This window comes from Haliaeetus albicilla, chromosome 25 (genome assembly GCF_947461875.1).
Source record: "Haliaeetus albicilla chromosome 25, bHalAlb1.1, whole genome shotgun sequence".
Classification (NCBI taxonomy): Eukaryota; Metazoa; Chordata; class Aves; order Accipitriformes; family Accipitridae; genus Haliaeetus; species Haliaeetus albicilla.
Genome location: NC_091507.1, coordinates 2,360,614 through 2,382,378, shown reverse-complemented (window position 1 = coordinate 2,382,378; position 21,765 = coordinate 2,360,614). Strand labels below are relative to the sequence as shown.

The 21,765-nt window shown below is 40.8% G+C and overlaps 2 long non-coding RNA genes across 2 annotated transcripts in view; one reads left to right on the top strand and one right to left on the bottom strand.

The window, feature by feature from the left end:
- The window catches only part of LOC138681945 (uncharacterized), a 180,627-nt gene that overhangs the window by 70,332 nt on the left and 88,530 nt on the right, over nt 1-21,765 (bottom strand). The gene's annotated exons all lie outside the window — the stretch shown is intronic.
- LOC138681946 (uncharacterized) lies at nt 1,820-21,256 on the top strand. Its single transcript, XR_011322179.1, has 3 exons — nt 1,820-2,206; nt 15,441-16,113; nt 18,367-21,256. It is a non-coding gene; the product is annotated as an uncharacterized lncRNA (long non-coding RNA).

The window sequence follows — 21,765 nt, the reverse complement described above, 5'->3', positions numbered from 1 at the left end:
GATGTCCAATCTACCTGCAGCTACAGCCCTGTCAGCCTCAGTGGAGTCCCTCAGTATCTACACACCGCACATAACCACGAGGGAAGAGACACCTCCGTGTAGACAATGCGGAAAGAAGAGGGAAGGACACGGTCGTAAGAAGTGCCTCCTTCTTGAAATACTTCAACTTCTGCTTTCACAACTCTGCAATGGTGGTGTCCTCTCTTGCAGCGAGAGATGGGCAGGTAATGCCAGGCTAATGTGAACCCTGCCACCTGAATTTAGCTCCATAATATGAGTGGCACGAGTGGCAACATGATGATCAGCTGGTGATCGTGTGCTCCAGCACATGAGCACCTCAGATGAGCGTTGTCCCCTCCAATCCTCTTTGATCCATTTAATGCCCAGAGGCTAAGACAAACATTAGAAGCTTCTAGTTCAGAAAAAAAAAAAAAAAATTACTAATGTGACTGAGAGGCACTGACACATGCTTTTTTGAAGACTAGCTCCACATTCCGTTCCTCTATGGATGAGTCCTCTTTGGTGTCAATATCTGTATTAAAAGATTTAAAATGAGCTCAGATCACCAAGAAGGAGTAATTGATGGGGAAGTGGAGTCACAAACAAGGAGGAAAAATCTTTGCAGGAGACAGAAACAAACAATGGGGCTTTTGCATAAAATTCCCCAAACTCAGAGCTAATTCTGACAAAGTGGAACCCTTATTTCTGAAGGAACTAGCTTAGAAAAAAATCTCAAAATGTATCTATTTTTTCAACTGTTCACTCTTTGCACTCCAGTATAAGGCTTTTGTTAATTAACCAGCGGGGTGGTGGTGGTATTTCAATATATCATTTAAATGAAAAAGTTCTCTTCTGAGGCCAAGAACTTAAGAAGAATGCAATCTGCAAGCTCATTTACTACTATGAATATATATTTTCCCTATTATTCTTGGTTATTGTTTCAGTTCTGATGGGGCTAACCCTAGCAGAACACTAGCCAGGTTGCTGTACTGGGACCTCAAGGATAGACATGAGTTTCATCTTCTCTTGGTCTACTGGTCTTTGTCCCATCCTTGGCACCTCTGACACACTTCCTAGATAAAACATGGATATCTGTTCTCTCTTCACAGAATTTGGGCTAAATGGCCCCTAGGCTGTCCTAGGATGTCCCAAGCTTCCAGACACCACAGTGATTTAAACACACTGAATTCCTTAAATCTAGCCTGCAGCATGCTGGGTTTACGTGCTATTCTTCAGTGATACAGGACAGATGAAAGTTAACAGATGCCCAAGATGTATATGGGTTTCTAAATACAATTATCCTCCACTTCAGTTAGCACAGGAAGGATACAGAACTAGACAAAATAATAAACACACATGCCTCTGTTTCCTTCCCCCGATTTTTTTGGATATGTCAGAATCTTTTTTGTCTTTTCTATCTGAACTGTGTGTGATTCGGGGTGGTAGTTGTTCTTTGGATCCTTTTTTGAATATTCTTAAATATCTTGCTCTCGCTCTCTCCTCTTTATACAGCAATTTTTCTTCTTCCTTGGCTAACCCTACTTTGAGAGAAGCATTACCTTCTCTCCCGCAAAAAGTCCTGAGGTTTGAAATCACGTTTAGTTAAAGGGTTGCAAAATGACATCCAATTCCTTTGTTTTGCCTCAGGGAGAAATTCCACTGCTCTGAGCTCCAGCTCCCTGAAAAGAAGTCAGACAAAACTTACCCTGGCAAGCTGTAGCTATTGCATTGCCCCATTCAGTTTCATTTGAATGAGATTTCCTCAGGTTAATGACTTTCCATTATTAGAGCTGTGTCATCATCCCATTGGATTTCAGCCAAATATGGCAGTAGAAGGACAGTAGTGAAGGCACCCAGCGCTACATTCACACTGGAGTTAGAAATCTCACATAGAAGCTTCTAATTCAAATCAGAATTCATAAGCTCTGCATCAACCATCTCCTCTAGTTTGTCATAGTTACTCTTAATTTATTTTGTGCTTTTTAGAAGCCCAATCTTTGCCACAGCAACAAAACAACAAGGCCATCACCACACCTACCTATTGCTAAACTCAAACTCGGTTATACAGACATGTTGCAGTCTAATTAAACCTGTGGGTGCCACGCTCCAGCACTGATCAGGGATGATACTGGATGATACAGGGATGATACTCAGGAGCCCAGCACATGATGGGATGACTCAGTCCAGGCCAAGTATTTAGCTAATGGTAAGTGCAGTTTGCATTTGTTTGATCTTTGATAAAGTGTTTCAGATCATTTTTCAATCCCACACTGACAAGGCCATTCTAAGCAAAAGCAGGTACTTTTTGAAATATGAGATTCTGCAAATCTTGAAAGTAGATTAATTACTTTTGCTTTAGGAGAGGAAGAATACAGCTACAGTCAACTAGTTATGGCTGGGAGGGAGAGGTCAAAGGAGTAAAAGAGATAAAGCACTCTCTTTTAATGATATTTTCCTGCAAAGTCAACAGTGCATTTTTATATCATGGTTCTAATATAACAGCAAGGAAGGGACATAATCCAGAGTACAAGTTTAAAAGGATGTGACACCATTAAGTGAATTACAGTCTTAGTAGTTATGACATTTATTACTTCGGATTTGTAAAATGACAAAAGTTACTGCAATTATTAATATGATAGTACAGTTTTGCGCACAAGCCATCATATGAAATATTGCAAAAACCTCAGTCCAGAAGGGCTAAATCCGTCTTCAAAAGCCAAGCAGTTGGGACAGTTTTCAAATAGCTCTGTTGATAGCCTTGTAAAAAAATTGCTGGAGATAATGATGGATGTTTGTCATTTTACCTGTTGCAAATTATCTTATTGCAACACCTTGAGACCCCAGTTGAGACCACAGCACTGAGCTGAAACGACAGTAAAAAAAACAACTATCACCCCAAACCATGCAGTTCAAATAGAAAATAGCCTGGAAGTAGAAAGGGAGCGTGGGTGGTAAGGAATTGCAACTGTACGTCTTCTCTGACAAGCTACGTTCCCTCATTTCTGCTAAACTGAAAAAATCCTTTGTTTTGTGATGTTTCTTCTTTTGAATATTCTTACAAGGTTTGTTTATACAGGTCTTGCTTAGCTGTAGCTTTTCAGTATTAATGAAAAATCTATTATTATTATTATTATTATTATTACTACTACTACTACTATTATTATTTCTGGAATGTGCATATTTTTCTTCTCTTTTTGATACTATAAAGAAACTCCAATAGAACAAAAGAAAGTACAATATTGGGGGAGAGTTGAAGAAGGGGACTGTTTTGCAAATGGCAAATATTTTAAATATTACATTTTAAAAACAATAAGGGAAAATGCTATGTAAAAGTTCACTTTTACCCAGGAGCTTTTCAAAAATAGATACATAAAGCAGAATAATGCATATTTTAGAGCTTGGTCAATAACAAAATAAAAAAAAACCACAAGAATTATATCTATTTGTAAAGAATAGATAACCAATGCCAGTCTCTTTTACGCTTTAGGTTATTTTAATTTGAAATTATCTTTGAAATCCATAAAAAAGGCAGAATCAGAAAGGATATACTAACCAGCTCCTCACTGTCATATAACAAGCTTACTGAGGCGCTGTAACAGAATAATCAATCTGGGGGGGTGGAGGGGCAGGAGGAATGTGGTAAAGTGGATCTACTTTCCAGTAGTAACCAAACCTATCATTTACAAGTCTGTCTGCGTATGTGGAGGGAATATTTCGTGTCATATGTATCACATCAGTTAAAACTGTTAAACCAATAAACAAATAAAGCATTTCTCCACTTTTTCAACTATAGCATGTGAAGTGTTAAGTGCATACTGGAAACATATCTTGTTTGCTTGTTTGCTTCAGCAGATGTGGTGGAGATAAGAAAAATAGACCAGAAAGATTAAAGACATCTATGCTACCCTCCCAAGGTCTCCTCTCCTGCTCTCATTAACTGCTCTGTTAAACTGGCTAAAAATGTTTTAGGAGCTTAATGGAAATGGCTTTTCATAATTGTTCTCCTTCTTTAAACTTCCTCTTACTTGAAGTCTAAATGATTTGGAGTGAGAGGAGATCAGAGGCAAGTCATAGGTTAGGGATTATGAGATTATCGGGGCATCCGCGGGAGGGTATAATCCTCAGCAGGACCCTGCAGGGGAGATTTCTCTCTCGCCCGTCTATGGGGCCACACGGAATCCCTGTGGGCTCTCTCCCCATTTCTGTAGGTCCCACGAGACGGCCGATCTCTGTTGCAGGGCCCCAGCATGGTGCGTCCACCTGTCTAATAAACAAATCACAGCGATAAACAGACTACATGGGAAACAATGTCAACAACAGCAGGAAGTCCTGCTTTTTGTGTGCATGTGTGCAGTGGCTATGCCTGTAATGTCAGATTAATTTACGTGCTTTTGGACATGACAAAGTCTCGTTACATTATCTATTCCTATTCTGTGCAGAAGTTAAATACTCTCAGTTTAGCTTTACTTTGCATATAGCTGCTCGACTGATTAAAGTCATAAAATTTACCAACCACAGACTATCAGCAATAAAGCAAAATTGGTGAGTCATAGTTCAAAATACCACGGTTTCAAACTCAAATATGGGACACGAAAACCAGAGGGTGTGGAAAGAATGCTTTCTTATTACAGGCTCTGTCCTTTGCCTCTGTACTGGCTGTTTTTTCCACAGCTCAGCAATTCAAACCTGCCCTAAACGGACCCTGAGAATGCCCCTCCCTGACAAGAGGAGGGTATCAGGCAGGACATGGGACAGGGCTAAAAGATAATCAAGGTGGCTGTGATGAGACTGGATGGTTCAGAAAGAAAGACAGAGCTGCTCGCCTGACCTTCAGCCCAGTCATGGTATATCTATCTGGCACAAAGATCCCTGAATTAGTTTTAAACAAGCTTGCCTGGGTGCAGAATCAGCCCTAATGTGGAAATGCAGAGTTCCCTGGGATGCTTACCACTCTGGAACTTAAAAAGAAATTTAAAATTATTTGGAATTCTGAAGCAGAAGATTAAGGCCCTTGGCGACACACACTAGGAACAAGCTATGATGTGTTCCATCTTGACTGCTAATGGTGCTAAGTGTTATCTTGGATCATGCAATACAGCAGAACCAGATGGGATGCGTCACTGTAAATCCATAGCAAAAAGCAAACAAAGGGGCTTGGAAAAGGGGGAGAAAATATGCAGGATCTGACCAGCATCCGTAGTTCTGCTTTCTTGCAAAACCATCAGATGTTGAAATACAAAAGAGAAAAAGAACAGATAGTTACTGTAGAAAGAGGTCAGGCAGTCCACAACTATGTAGACCTATCAAAATCATCCAAGCTTCAGAATATGTATTCCTTTCACCAATGGCCCATGTCTGGAGAGGGACACTATCCAAGGTTCTAGCCTTATCGTTATTATTATCTCTTTACTGCTTCTGCATGAGAAATTAAAACCTTTTGCTCTTGTTGCAATTTTATTTACCCCAAGGCCTCACAGTGCAGAATGCACTGCAATCCCCATCCAGCACTGACAGACTTGCAAAGAGTCAAATCCTCCAGAATTTCTTGGGGAAACAAAACACATTGCCTGCTGTTCTTCTCTTTGCTTTTTTAGTCACATACTACCTCTTCTGCTCCCTGTTTTTTCTCTCCTGTCGTTGACCCAGGCTTGTGCCCTGCCTTCATAAAGCTTTTACTCTCTCATGTCCATATCGCCTAATACTCTTTATCAGCCACAAACAGAATTTTGCAAGACTCATTCATACTGTGATAGAAACAATATTAGTTGTCAGGCAGGAGTTTAAGGAATTTTCTGCATCAGAGCCAATCTTTACTGGAGAAGAAGGGAGAATGGTCTTACATTTTTTGCCATAAACAATGCAATGCTTTTACTCCATTTTCTCTGAACTGCCACATTGCATTCAGCTTTGTTGTTCAGATTAACTACATAAAAATAAACCAAATCTCAGGGGATTAATGAAATCAACATATTGAATGAAAGGTACAGACCCGGATCTATTTTTTTTAAGATGGTGGAAGGTTTTCCAATGGCTTCTGCTGGCTTCTATCCCATGCAGCTTCAGATGTTAAAATGCAGGTGGACTGTAAACCCTTCAAGACCAAAATACGGTCCTTTTATGTGGCTAATACAAACTGACCATGACCGTCAGTCTTCATTTGGCTCCTGTTCCAAACCAGACCATATGAGTAAGGAGAAGCCTAGACACACAGCCAGTCATAGGATTAGAAACTTAGTCAGAAATCCCTTCAAAGCAAAGGAAGTCTTGCAAAGGCTAAGTATGAAATACCACATATGATATTGTAACTGTTTTTTTTTAAGGCTAAAACTCTTCAAGCAGGCTGTGTAGATTGCCCTTCAGCACTGAGAAGGGAGGTTATCTGCAGTGTGCCCTCTATTACTAGCACAAGTGAATTCAAGGTACGTGAGTGAATCTAATTAATCTGTTATGTCTTGTGTATATAAGAAAACTGACCAGGTATGAAGAGTAAATGGATTCATTTTCTTCTTACATCTGTGACTATTCCATCCATCCACTTAGAACAGCATCTCCTTTCAGTCGTGGCTTTAGTACACAACAACAGCAGAAACTGTACTGTAGATCAGTTCCAGATATTTTCATCAGTGTCATCTGTGTTACCAGTGAAAAAAAGTTTTCTACCATACTCTTGATTACATTACACTCAAGATGAACAGAGCTTTTGTCTTCCACTATAGACGGCAGAAAAATGCTGGCCAGCTGAACAGTTCTAGATCCTGCACACTTTGATTCATCTGAGAGTATTTGCTCTGGGAATTGAGACCCTCACTCTTTGCATTTGGAAATAATTCTTGAATTTGGGATAGAGCCATCTGTTTCCATATAACATCACTTTTGTTATGGGGACCAACAAATTATTTCTGTTTGATTTCCACAGGTCAGCTCTGAATTTACACAGGTGATGAGAAAGGATGCATTATTATGCATAAATGTTTGTACCTAAAAATCTTCATTACAGAGTAGAAACCAGCTGAAAGGCAATATTGTTTCCATTTGAAAAAATTGCTAATGATTACTCAAAGGAAGTGCAGTGATTTCTGAAGAACTGATCATTTGACTACATTCTAGAAGCATCTCTGAACATCTCCAACTACTGTCTAGTTTGAATCACATTTTAGAATAAAATCAGTGAGAGTACTCCAGAATACTTGGGGTCCTGTATATGCAGCATATGTATAATGATTTACCAGGTAAATTGTTAGCATACAATCATTTCTCTGTCATATAAGAAGGTCAAGTGCTCAGAGTAATCCAGTTAGTCTAAGGACCTGTTTTCTGTGATACTGGGCCAGAGACCAGTTATTCATGGAACAGCTGGGATGGAGAGTTCCCATGTTCTGCATTTCCCCTCTGTTGGTGTTGTACCTGCTCTACGTCCAGCTGTATTTCAGAAGATGCCTACATCTTACATGTATGAGAGAGATACATCTGATAACAGGATGGGGACAGGACATATGACTCTTGAGAGATTATGTGACCCAGCCTGCACAAATGATTTGGCATTATTAACCTAAAAGGCTGTAATTGGTCATTCTTCCAAGCAACTACACCTTTTCTTCTAACCATATCACGATGTTTCCTAGTTGGATCGGTTTCCAAGCTTGCGACACCCTGTGGCCTTGCCTCCATCTTAGAGCACACCTATCTGATTGTACTCAGATGATCTTGTTCTCATTTTTGTCCTGTTGGAAAAAAAGTCCTCATGTGTACTCACATTTGTACTGATGAAGTACCTGCCTATGCTTTTGCTTGGTAGAAAGTTTCATCCTTAAAATTGAATTGTAAATGTAGAGGGATAGTGATGGATGAAATCCCCTTTATGAATATGATCTTCAATATTGAAAACAAAAGTGCACCTGGAAAGGAAAATGAAAAACATACTCAACTGATAGAGAAATGCAATGAGATAGGCAAGTGAAGTTAAAAAAAAAATCTTATCGTCCCTTTCTTCTCTTCAGATAAGAAGAATTTGGGTTGCTCTGACACCAACGGTTTAGTTATATTCTTGATGATAATATCATGACAAAGTATAGGTAGGCAAATATATCTGTAGTCTATAGCCTCAAGATAAATCAGTCCGAGTAAAAGCAGGACTAAGAAAGCCAGGATTGTACTGTAACAAAAAACCCCATGAGAAGCTTGGTTTTGCTATTATGGACCTCACCTTTGCAATGATTCATAAAATCTGTTAGTATAAATGTGTTATGGCAGTAAGACATAAAATATCATCGGTCAATTGACTTTTGGTAGCATTTCTGCAAGTATATCCATCTATAAAAAGGCAGGCACCTGGCCTGGGCAGTGGAGGGAGACAGGCACTTCTGAAAGATATTCACTGCCTCGTAGGTTAGGTGTCCAGCAGAGGCAGTAAGACAATAAAAAACCCTCTGATGTTTTTTAAGGGCTAGTTACCATTAGAAGTTTGATCCTTCACCACCACAGAAGACTAAGCATTGACTGGTAGTGATATAGAAGAGAAATGGGGTAGGAGACAACTAGAGGGAACTGGAAGCCAGGGTATAGCAAACGAAGCTACAGTCAGCGCCGGGGTTGAAGGCTGTAGGGCTACGGAAGGCAGACTGGGAACTATCAGTAAACAGGCACAGGGTGAGCTCCTTTCTGTTGACCTACACCCTGCTGACTCTGCTGTGTTAGAGAAAGGAAAATATTTCATTCTAGAGATTTTCATCAGTCTGTCATTAGCTCCCAATTTAACCCACAGATTGGGGAAAATGAAGCATCCAAAGCATTCTCAGCCCTAGACTTTCAGTTAGGAATAGATTCCTCCCACAACTCCTAAAGTGAAAATAGGCAAAGATGTTGCTTAGTGTTGTCCCTTTTTAAAGTAAAATCCAGGCAACAGATCTTAATCAAGACACCTTACTATATCATAAGTCATATGTGGCAGAACCACAGGACATCTTTAACAAACTATATTAAATTGTTTGCATAACTGTAGCCCTGACAAAAATGGATTCACCTTACTGAATATATATTTCAGAGTGTTTCCAATGCTTTTCTTCTAACAGATGTTTTTCTCAGGCATCTACTCTTGTTGAAGCCTTACTAAATTAGTCATCTTCCTTGACTTGTATAGTCTAATTTTAAAAGCTTTTAAGTTTTCCTTTTCTTCCGTGGGGAACTCCTCCTTCATCCATAATCAAACTCACTTGCTTCAGCCTGGTTGATGGCAAGTGTGCAAAGCAAAGCTGTTCCAGCCTTCACATGGGCCCAGTAAGAAACCTGGGTCTCCTCTCCATAGGCCTTTCCAAGACAGTGCTAGGTCCTGCCACTCAACCTAACGTTTTTTCCTTTAGGGGCTTTTTGAAACCACTCTGCAAAATGTATATTTTTTTTTTAAAGCTGCTCTTCAAAGCAAAAACAAAGTGCAAAGGACTGCTCAATAGTTAATGTAAGCCATATTTCCACATTTTTGCTAAGACCAGCCATTTCCTCAGAACTGGAGTCCTGCAATTTCCTCAAGCTTCAGCCCTCCTTCCTCTGGGGCAACAGTTTCCCCTGTGAAAAAATCCATTCCTAGACTGAGTTTCACCATCAGGTGAAATTTGGTCAAATTTGATTCTCCAAATCCAATCCCTAAGGAAACTATTTACAAGTGAGTGAAAAAGCACAGATAGAGATGAGTCCAAGTTGCTAAAAAAGTCACTTCCACCCATACATGCAACCCCCTTTTCTTTATATCTCAGTTTGTACGGATTTACACTCTCATGCCCTTGCAGGGTCAAAGTCCTGCTGCCAGTGCAACTCATTAGCACTCCTGCAAGGCTCACCCTTAACACAGCTATTCCCAGGGAAGTGGTAGGACAAATGTCTGGGAAAGGATGGTCTTAGTCTGCTTTCCACAACATGCTATGGTTGATCCTTCCCTGTACCCTACTCCCCTTTCTTTCTCTTGGCTGCTGAGCTGACAGTTCCTGCATACTAGCTCTAAACCTAAATGTTCACTGGAGTTGGAGGGGAAAAAAATGAGTTTGTCCGTATCAAAGAGAAGGAAAGAATATAAATTGAGTCCTATCAGCCGTACAAAAAAAAAAAGAAAAAAAAAAACAGAAATGAACAACAGTCCCACCCGCAAACTAACAGCTGAGTGGGCTTCAAGCTGACCCAGTCGGACTCCTTGCTTTATCAATAAATTTCATTATCTCTGCCCTGATTATTTCCACTACAGAGGGTATCTGCAAGGTTGTCAAGACCCAAGTGACATAATAAGATCACTACGAGATACAGCTGATAATTGTTTTCTGACAGGTTTATGTCCGCCACTGATGCGTCTTTTAAGGGTTTGATATTTTTGCAGACAAGTCTAAGGAGAAACATATGCTGTGCCTTATCGCATGTGGAGTTGAGGGTGGTGCGGGGGAGAGGCAGAGGGGGAGGTGGCATCGATTTGAAGCAAGGAAGCCCCTTCTTGTCACTCAGCCTCCAGAGCTTCTTAGTGCCTTGTTAAATACACTGATAAATGGATATCTCGGTGAAGCTCCGGGAGGACTACTTCACGTTAGGAGATTTTATTTTACAGATTGCCCTCTAGACAAGAGAAATCTGATTTCTGAACTGACACAAAAGGCTTGCTGTGCTTTGTGGCTGTATTGATCTGGCAGCGCTGCAGCAGCTGTGAGCTCGAGTGTCTGCGCTGCCGGCGTAATCAGAAACACGCTACATGCAGGATGCAGCGAGCTTCAAGAGCTTAACAAGCTGGACAGGGGGCCTGTCAATTCCTTTCAGGGCTAACAGCAGGGTAAAGAAGCGGTATATATGGGGAACCATCAAAGCTATTGCAACAAAAAAGGGATGAGGAAATGACTAAAGAAAATTAAAAACCACAAGAAAATCACTGAAAGGTACAAAGTACCAGTTTTTTCACCTATTGTACAGGTATGTTAGATTTACGCTACTCACGCAAATCCAAGAGGCAGCCCAATTACAGTCTGAAAACCAAAAACCTGCTTTCAAAATGTCTGGGTGATATCGTTGTACTGTGTTTACCTTTCTCATATTTTCCAGCAGTCATGAAGCCCTCCTGTGTTGAGCAAAGCTTTTTTATGGTAGGAAAGAATCTGCTTTGTTATTCTTAATGTTTTTCAAGCATCTTTCATCGTAATAGAACATCATACTTTGGGCTTGTGGATACATTTATATATTCTTTTTATCTTGTTTTCAGTACATATACGTTTTCTCCTAATGGCTTTCTGGTAAATGTATGAGCTGACTTTCCACAGTTTGCTTCTTGATACAATACTTGTACCTGACATTTTCTGAAATGATGGGGTTTGTTCAGGCAATAACACAGTGCACAAAAGAAAGGTAACACTGGTGGTTTATAGCATCTGGACTTGGCTTTGAGGTTAGTAAGTAAGTCATTAACATATGGTCTATTCTTGCAAATGCTCACACACAGAGCGCCTTCAGGCGTGCAAGGAAGCACAATGAGCTGGGAGCACTTCCTCCGCATGACTTTGCAGAATGCCTCTCAGTTTTCTTTTTGCAGAGACATACTATGGAGATAGAGGCTGAAAACCTGTCTGTTCTGGTCAGAGTTAATGCTGCTGGAATGATGAAGTGTGCTTTTGTTTGCTCCCTATGCTTGTTATTTGTAAATCATGTTAAAAGTGCAGTAATCTCGGTTCTGCTTTCTCATCTAGTATGTGAGTTTTCTAAGTGTTCACTAACCATGCTTTGTTAGGCAGCTACCCTCACTACACTTTCATAATGCTCAGAATCATTCAGGCTTTTAAAACAGCTTTTGTTTGTCTTTCTTTTGTGTAATTAAATGCAGAAACTAGTTTCATAATTTTTAATTAATGAAAAGGAAGGTTCACAGGAGAATTAAATTTAAACAGAGAGTGGGAGCAAGTGGCACTGACCACAGCGGTAACATCTGGAAACCAGCAATTATCTCTCTTGGTAGCTGTGCAATTACTACAGAAAGTACCTACCAATGCAAATCCTCAGTAATGCATCACTCTTCTCAAATGGCTGGGTCATAGAAAGCATCCATTAACAGGAACACTGGATCTTATTCATCCAGGAACACCAAGATGAATCAGACCTAACTATGTACTAGAAATACATCATTCCACTATCTTTGCTTTGGTGATTAAGAATTTAGAAATGTAGTTGTATTAAGTAATTTAGAAAGATAGATGTATTCACCACACAGCTAAATAAACCCTTCACATATTCAGGGAATTGCCTACCTTCACTCTGAAAGACAGAAATGAGTAATTTTCAAATGTATTTTCAAGGCTTAGGTGTCAAAATCGTGGCTGTCAGCCACAGAGCTCTTTTGAGCTGACAGAGCCTTGACCAGTAAGCTGCAGAGCCCACAAAGCCAAGTCACTAAACCTTTCTGTTCTCTAGTTATTCAGCTGGAAAATATGGCCACTATTAAAGACTCATTCTTTAATGGGTAAGGCAGAGGGCTCTGGAGCTCCAGGAGTCCTTGCTCAGCAACCACCCTATCCAGAACTAATTCAGACAGCCCTGAATATACCAAATGTGCCTTTGACTCACATCATTTTCACCTCAGACATTAGCTATTACGACATCACTTCTTCCAACCAAGAGCTAGAGAAGGGTGGCAAAGCCATGGGATTTCTTCCTACCTTTGGTATCAAAGAACTCACAACCTAGGGCAGGTAGGGTCTTCCTCCAAAGAGCAACCTGTATGCCTTCATCAACTCAGTATGGAAGTCAGATACTTGTTTGAGGAGGACTGCTTCATGAGACATCAAAAATGCAGGTGGACTCAATCTCATTCCAAGTTCTACTTTACTTCTGCTAATGGAAAAGTAGCATCAGCTACAGAAAAAAACCTTTCTTGTTTTACGTGGTCTCACTCATGCCCATACTACAACCAGATTTTGGTCAGAGACAACAGATGTAACCTTTCTTATTGCAAAAGTATATGAAACAGCAGTTCAGAGTCAGGCACGGTTGGGCTGCTGATGGGCAGATAAGCTACACTGCAGTCTCTCCTTTCTCATGAGACTGGACTACAAGTAGTACTAGGCAGAGCTAGTGGAGGGATGGCTCCAGCCCTCTTGCTTCTTCCACTTCCCTCTGATAAGCCTGAACAAATGCAATTGTAATAGCTGCCAATTTACTTAACACACCGTTTCATCTGTCTCTTCTCCTTTTCTATTCCTCTCCCTGCCTCTCATCTCTCACTACATGTTGAAATCACCAGGTCATTGAGAGAAGGACTGATATTTGTTTTGTGTTTATAACATCTAGTCCTGTGAGGTGGTAAACAGCATCTGTAGGCACTTTCAAAAAAACAAGCAAGTAATATAATGCCTTTTGAGCAATTACTGTGGCAATGTTAATATGTATTTGCCCCATTGAACAAAATGATGCTTACAGAGCAAATGCAATTCACTCTGTAACGTGAATGGTGGTAAATCAAAGTAAGAGGAGACGAATATTTCAACTTGGCTAATCTTAGTGACTCAAAACAACTTAAGCCTGCTCAACATTCAGTACAGTTGCTGGAAATTAGGCATGTTGCTTTTTTACCTTTTCTCCAGGTTTTTTTTACAACCGAAATACCATTGATCCCAGTGCAGCCTGTAACAATGGAGGCTCAGTTGCACTGTACTGACACAGAGACTTCTTGCTCTGACTGGGGATTAAAACATACAACAACCTGATTAACCTTAATAACAGCATATCTTTATGTATAAGAAGTGCTTTAAAGATCTGACCTAGATCTGGAACTTGGTTCTAATATCTAAGGAGCAATTTTAAATCTTGAAATCACTGAGATCTTTCAAATCATTGAGAAATGCAATGTCTTTGTGCCAGGTAATAACTTAATAAAAGAATTGAGATTGTTTTTTTTCAATTTGATACTATCAGGAAAAGGTTGGGACACTGTAAACTGGGAAAATTCACAGGCTGCTCCAGTTTGTGGGGCCTAACTTCACATCTGTGAAGACAGCTGTAGCAACAGGCTGTCTTTAGGTTCAAACACAGGTTTGACACCCATATTGCCTGGTACTTCAGGCAACTAGATCTAAAACATTACAGGAGAGAACACTGTGACTGGATCCATTTATAACAATGGCTACAAATATCTAAAGAGAATAAAAAGGATTGATGAACAAACTTCTCTATTTTGCTATGACTATTCCAAAACACATAAATGTGGAGGCAGTGACAAGGATTTATCCAATAATATTTTCTTTAAGTAGTATCTTTAGCATGTACGTTTAATAGAATAAAGTGACTGTCCACTAAACCTGCTCAAAATCTTTTTCTGCAGTGATCTACACAAACCTACCCTAAAAGTATGGTCTGTAGTCATGACCCTTTTAAATCACATTCATGGAGAGAGGGCAAATGTGTGATATTGCTTCATTTCTTCTTTATTCCTTCCCCAGACTAGGCAAAGCACTTCTAAAAGGAAAAGGTAAAAATATTTATTTGATTCACTAGGATTTAAATGGTTTTCCAGGAGAACAGTTTCCAGTTACTACTCTCTATTTGCAGAAATGGGACTGTCATTCAGGGATTGCCCAAGATTTCAACTGAAACTCCAAGAGTGACCAGGAAATAAAAGACTTCTAGGGAATACACTGATACCCTGGGCTAGCCAGTTGCCCTCCAGGCCCCGTGCTAGTTTTATATCTGGTTGTGGTTATCTACGCTTTTTTCGTTCAGATCTCAGCATCTGTTATGTCCTCACATGAGCACACACTAAACTCTTCTTCCTACAATATTTAAGTAAAGACTCTTGCCTTCCAGAGCTTTCTCAACGTTGCAGCTCAGATACATACAAAATATCAGAAAAAGCTGAAGACTGTGGTCTTAAGTCTTTAACAGTTTTATCAAGGCCTTCCAGCTCAGCAGAAGTCAGATCTTCTTTTTTCTTTGCCAAATGTAGGACCTGGTCACAATGGCTTATAACCAATTACCACTCATCAGTTAAGTCATACCTTTTAGGTAGTGGCAGTTGATATGAATGGAATTAATCTAACTTCTGCCCCTTGGGCATTATCCCTGAAGACTTCAGTGAGAACTTGACAGACCCATTAGTTAACAGTGCACTCATGGCTTCTTAATATCATTTTGGCTTATTAATTAATGAACCATGTAAATCACGTTCAATATAGTGATGAGGTAGCTTCAAATCAAATCAGTGTGGAGGTCAAGGAAGGAAGGTGAATAAGCTCCAGAGTTTTGTAGCCTTTGGCTGTATGTGCTTTCTCTTCTCCTTTGACATACCTGACTAGTTCATACAGCTAGCACTGGCAGGGTCGTCTCTGTCAGCATGGAAATCGCACGAATCTTTCCTATCCCAGAGGACAGCTAAGAATGACCCCTGGAACAATCTGCAGAAGTAGTGTTATCAGAAACCACCTTTTTCTTCTTTCCAGATATCAAAGGATTCATTGTGTATCTGACCACTTGGGCTTGGAGAGGATCCAACAAGAAGAAAGCTTTCTCCTTGTGCTATTTGCTCAGCCTAAGCCTGACAATGTAAAAACCATGGAGTTGGACACATCGTGCTCTTCAGGCTACAAAAAAAAAAAAAAAGTAATAAAAACATCCGTCTCAGAGGGGAATAGCATCCTCATATATTGCAGAGGACTCAAAGCTAGCAGATCTACCAGGGCATGCCACTAGAGAGCAAAAGGCTCCCTCCCCCAGGCTAAAAGACAGAGACTAAAAGATAAAACCATAGGAGAAAAAAATAATAATAATAAAAAAAAGTACAGATTGTGAATTATCAGACAAATTACAACAAAGGCTGCTAGGGTTATCCCAAGTAGAGCACAAGAAACCACACAGAGCTCTGAAGGGGTCACCTGGTTGACGGGAGCTCCGGGAAAGGTCTGTCCTCCGTCCTGCTGCCGCAGGAGGGATGCAAGGGGGAGGCAGCACCACTGCAAGGGAGGCTGCTAGCTCCCAAAAAGTCTCCTGCCCAAGAGGCTGCCTGCACCCTGGCTCTCCTCTGCACTGCGAAATTTCTTCTAGTGAGAACGGGCTGCGAAGCCAAAAAGGACATTACAGGAGTGTGCAAAGTGGGAGCGCCTTCACCAGGCAAAGGTAAGCCATGGTGGCTAGAAGCAGGCACGTAGGCTGTTGTTGTGTCAATATTTTTTTTTCCCTGAATGCATCATCTAATAAATATTTTCCAGGAGTCTGGCTGTTTCCGAGTTCTGTCTGGGCACCTTTGGAGCACAGAAGCGCAGATGCTGAGCGTGACTCACGGCTGCCGACGTGATCCCCGTCAGCACCAGGAAACTGCAGCGCGGGCCGCGGGAAGGAGGATCGCGGCGCTGCATCCCCTGCGAGCCACATCCCCAGCGAGGCCATAAACCCCGGGGAGCTCAGGGCACACCTGAGATATCATTAACTAGGACAGCCTATATGTAATGAAAGCTTGACTCTAGTCTCAAGCCATTCACAGGGCTATTTCACCAGCATAAGAAAATCTCCACTTTTCTTTTTCTTTTTTTTTTTTTTGAGAGCAGAGGTGGTTGAATACCTGGACCGATAGCAAAACCACTGAGTTCTTATACTGCCTTTGCCAACTTGTTGTGTGACTGACAGCATGTCATTTCACTTTTTTGTCTCACTTTTCTACTAATATATGAGGATAACAATAGTCCAAGTGGTTCTGAGAGAATAAATTCACTAGTGTCCTAAGCCAAAGCCCACTGAAGTCAATGGAAAAGCTCTCAATTACCTTGAAGGGCTTTGGGCCAGACCTTGCTTATTCAGCATTATAAGAAACATTTGAAAACCCTTTAAGCAGTGCCATATGTGTGCAAAGGTATTGGTTATTACAGGACTGAGGAACAAACTTTTCAACTGATACAAGTACACATGAATAATACCTTTTCACAGTCTCATTTTTAGTGACCTTTGCTCCTTCTGAAAAAAAACACCATATAATACAAAAAATGTCAATACTCCCAGTTGTCTTCAATACTCTATCAGACAAAGCACTTCTTATTCCATTAACCACAGGCTCCTTTTAATTTGCAAAAAATGCAGATTTGGACAGACCTGAAGGCAATGCAGTCATGTACAATAGCTGTCATTCTTTAGCAATTTACGGTCAGTCTTTGTAAACCTTTGTGACAGGTTTCAGTTGATTGACAGCTTGTGGGCCAGAGCCCCACAAACAGGTTTTAAAGCCCCAAGACAGACCTAATTTTCCCTAATAAGATTAGATGCTGCAGTTCAAGACTGCCCTATGAATAAAAAGCCATCATTTGTAATGGTCTATCTACTGTTATGCTCTGCAGAGACTGACAAACTTTACTGAAGCTCTGGTCTGAGGTCAATAATCTCTTAGATCTGTTGAGAGTCTTTATGACCCCTAGGATCCATCTGATGTCAAGGTCAAGGTCATTACCGCATCCAGGTAATTTGGTACAGAAGCTTAGCAACAAACTGATGTGCAACAGACAGAAAGCACCAGTGCTGATAGGGATGGTGGTGTTTAACCCTATTCTGTTCAGGCAAGAGTGGGATAAACCCACAGACTAGGCAGTTCATGTTGAACAAAACAAAGAGCAGAAGGGAGACAGATGCCATTTTGAAAGCACTTGGAGATGACTAGCACGAAAATCCTGGGCTACGTGATATTTTTTAAATGAAACCATTTTTGGAGGAAAAAAAAAGCACAAGCAGTGACACTAAACTCATTTACATACAATCAAATTATTCACTTAAGTTACAGACCACAATGAAAAAAATAAGTGAAATGTTCCTGTGTTTTCTACAAAAAGGTGTCCTGTTTCTTTGGTATAGAATAACTTTGTGGCAAACTTTAACTCATTGTTACTAGAAATCTTCAAAATCTGCTTGAAAAGATTTTAAAACATCAGAACAAAGCACTTTCTGTTGAAGTGAAATGCATTATTCAGAACAGCTTGCTTGTCCCTCTGAATTTTCAAAATGATCAACAAATTAGAAAACAAAACAAAAACCATCATTCATCCAGTCCTAATAAAATAATTGCTTAACACAGTTGTGCTCGAGGGTTCGGAGTCCCCAGCAGTTACAGGGTATAAAAAGAGAAAGTGGGAAAGAGAAGGTTGTAGGGGAACTCTAACCCAATAACCCAGACATTTTGCAGGCAGTAAATGCTAAAGTATTATCATAGTAATTGACATCACGAATGCTCCAAGCTAAATATATTGATTGCTAAGGTCAGCATTTTAGGCAGCAACAGCAGACGTCCTCATCCATTAGCCCTGAAATATTGATTCCAGTCAGGAAAATAGAAGCCAGAAAAAGGAAAATACTTGAGCAATAAAATGATCTTTCTCTATCTTTGTCTTCCAGACATGGGGACAGACACCCTGTTCAGAGTATGTCAGCACTTATAGGATTGTTGAAGACTCACATGGATTTCCCATTCCTCAGCCTATTCAACATGCATTTGTATTCAAAATGAGGACAAAAAAAAGACCACTTCAAATGTAGAAACCAGAAAGCAGACAAGGGCATAGCTTTGGCTTTACCTTGCTTGCTAGAGCAGGAAGTATCTCAAAATTGCAAGTTCTCTTCTTAATACCATTAGAGAAGGTACAAAGAAAGTGCTTTGTAAATGAAATCTGGTAAGTGCCAAATGCTTAATTATATAGCAAACACCAACCATTAAGAAAGTCTCCCAAGGCTAGAAACTTTCTGTAAAATTGCTTTCTCAGTGATTATTGCCTCAGCTTTTTAGCTGTATTACTTAAAATGAAAAACAGTGTGATGAAACACAATGAACTAGATTTTACAAACCTGGACAGAAGTGAAAATTTTTCCCAAACACTTAAACAATTCACAGCATGTATTTTTTTAAGACAGAAATAATTGTCCATGTCTTCTTTGGCTATGTGTGTGAGTAAATGTTTAATGCTAACTCATATGACTGGGTGAAACGATGTTGTAAAAAGGTGCTTTATGAGGATGACTGTTTTCTAAATCCATATCTAGAAGGCAAAGGTAAACATGATTCTCAGAATAACTGACTCTCCGGGGGTATGATCTTCAGGAGAAGTGAAGCCACTCAGACTTGAATAAGCAGTTCTAGGGCTCCCAATCTACCTGAATCTGTCCTGAGAACTTACTTATCTAGAGAGAAGGAGGGAGGGAGCAAAAATTAGAGGAGACATTACTAAAACCCCTTTTTTCAGAGTACATCAAGCTTCAACATAATGGTGGAAATAGAATAAATTGAAGATGCTGCCTACAAGGCTGGGCACAAACAGCTCAGCGTCTGCTCTACCCACGCCCCGAAGCAGCCAGGTGCAGAGCAGGATTGGTCCGTGCAGTCCCAGTGCCTACAGATACAGCCAGCTTAGGGCGAGGGTGGAAAAACCACACAGCCCCACTCATTTACGTGCCAAGGTCCAGTTGCAGCTGGTAGCAAGTTGCAACGCCTGGTGCAGAGGGATGGCTATGACAGGAGAGAGAAGGGAAGCTCTGCCTTCAGGGAGTGTTACAGCACTCCGGCCCGCGCCATGAGCGTAACGACCAGGATGGGATAGCTTATTTCATCCTTCCTCAAGGCCAGAGCTCACGTGCTGTCCCCAGAGACCAGCGCCCACATTATCAGAACCTGATCTAAAGAGGAGGGAAATTAATGGGACCTTTAATTTCAACAGTCTTTGGGACGTAGAAAAGATCTTTTTCTCTGGTCCTTAGTCTTCACAGTCTATCCACTGGTTCTCAGCAGTGAGGCAACTACCGACTGCTCTGGCTAAAAACCAGCCTCACCCACGGAATAGTGGTGATTTTTCAAAACTGATGTTTAAGAAGGAATTTGAAAACAAAGAGTGACAGATCAATAATCAAAGCAGGACAGCTACCTTACAACACTCATCCCTAACATGGGCAAATAAAACGGAGTAAAAGAAAACTGGCCAACTGCTATAGCTGGCCTACATGTTAAATCCAAAAGAGAAGCCCCTCGATATATAATACTACAGTGATTTGTATTATTATGTAATCTCTATTAGGTATTGATTTCCAACGCAACTGGCAGGACTCAGTACAAATTAGTCAGGACTGCTGCTTGCACACAGGTTCAGTGGTTCCTGTCTTCCCTTGTCTCCAGTACTCTTAGATGAGATAAAGCTATCCAAAGGTATTGTTGTTTCCACTTTTATACTGTCTATCATGGGCCAAATAATCCTGTGGAAATGATCTAATCTGCTCTCACACCAGTTTTACAGCAGACACTCAGATGACTTTGCTTATACTTTCCAAATGTATGTCTTCATACAGGAGAGCAAAATTTCATCCACTATTCAGCAATTCAGATTACCAACAGACAGAAACTAGCTGCCCTCTTTTACTAATTTATCTGTCAAACATCAGGTTTAGCAGTTCAGCTCAGGTGGAAAAAATCTTACAAGACAATTCACGGGTTCTTCTTTGTCTTCAGAAAAACTGAGGAAAAACTTAAGAAAAACTTTAAGAGAAAAGGGAACCACTTCCCATTTCTCAGAGAATCAGTCTAGATAAACAACGTAACCATCAGCAGTATTTGCAAGTGAGACAAGTAACAAATGATTAAACATTCAATGCCATTAAATTGGAGCAATTTCCTTCAAGGGAATAGAACATTCACTTCCCTGGAGCAACTGGCTTAAACAGAAAGCTCAACTTTATCAATATCATAAATTTTTTCTACCTCTAACTGACTGCAAAGTAACCAGAATTACTGGAGCCCATAGCCTAATTTCATCAGGTACATATTAAACCAACCTTTCAAGGACAGAAATATAAAAATTGATGAATTTTGTGCACATCACAGCAGGCTGAAAATCCCAGAAATCTTGTCTCTACTATCCACCGGAGTCCTGGCTGGCTGAAGTCTCGCAGAGGCTTTTGGCTCTTACTCTCATGTCCTGCTTTAAACCAAATGTTGTCCAACAATGTAAAATTATTTGTACATTAAAAAAATTGGAAAAAAATACTTGAAGCAGAGTGAATGACTGTGCTGGTTTTGGCTGGGATAGAGTTAATTTTCTTTGTAGTAGCCAGTATGGGCCTATGGTTTGGATTTGTGCTGGAAACAGTTTTGATAACACAGGGATGTTTTCGTCACTGCTGAGCAGGGCTTACCCAGAGCCAAGGGCTGTTCTGCTCCTCACCCCACCCCACCAGCGAGGAGACTGGGGGGGCACAAGGAGCTGGGGGGGGACACAGCTGGGACAGCTGACCCCAACTGACCAGAGGGATATTCCAGACCATAGGACGTCATGATCAGCGTGTAAAACTGGGGGAAGGAGAAGGAAGGGGCGGACATTCGGAGTGATGGCATTCATCTTCCCAAGTCCCTGTTCCGCATGCTGGAGCCCTGCTTTCCTGGAGATGGCTGAACACCTGCCTGCCCATGGGAAGTGGGGAATGAATTCCTCGTTTTGCTTTGCTTGCACATGCAGCTTTTGCTTTCCCTATTAAACTGTCTTTATCTCAACCCACGAGTTTTCTCACTTTTACCCTTCCGATTCTCTCCCCCATCCCACCGGGGGGGGAGTGAGCGAGCGGCTGCGTGGGGCTGAGTTGCGGGCTGGGGTTAAACCACGACAATGACAAATATTGGAACTGAATGAAATCAAACTCTAACATGCAGTCTACGTAGCTGCAGGTTGGTCTGCTCCTGGAGTGGACTGGGAAGAACAAACATCCTTTGAGAAAGACTCCTGTGGAGATTCAAGGACATTTGAGGAATACACAAGTACT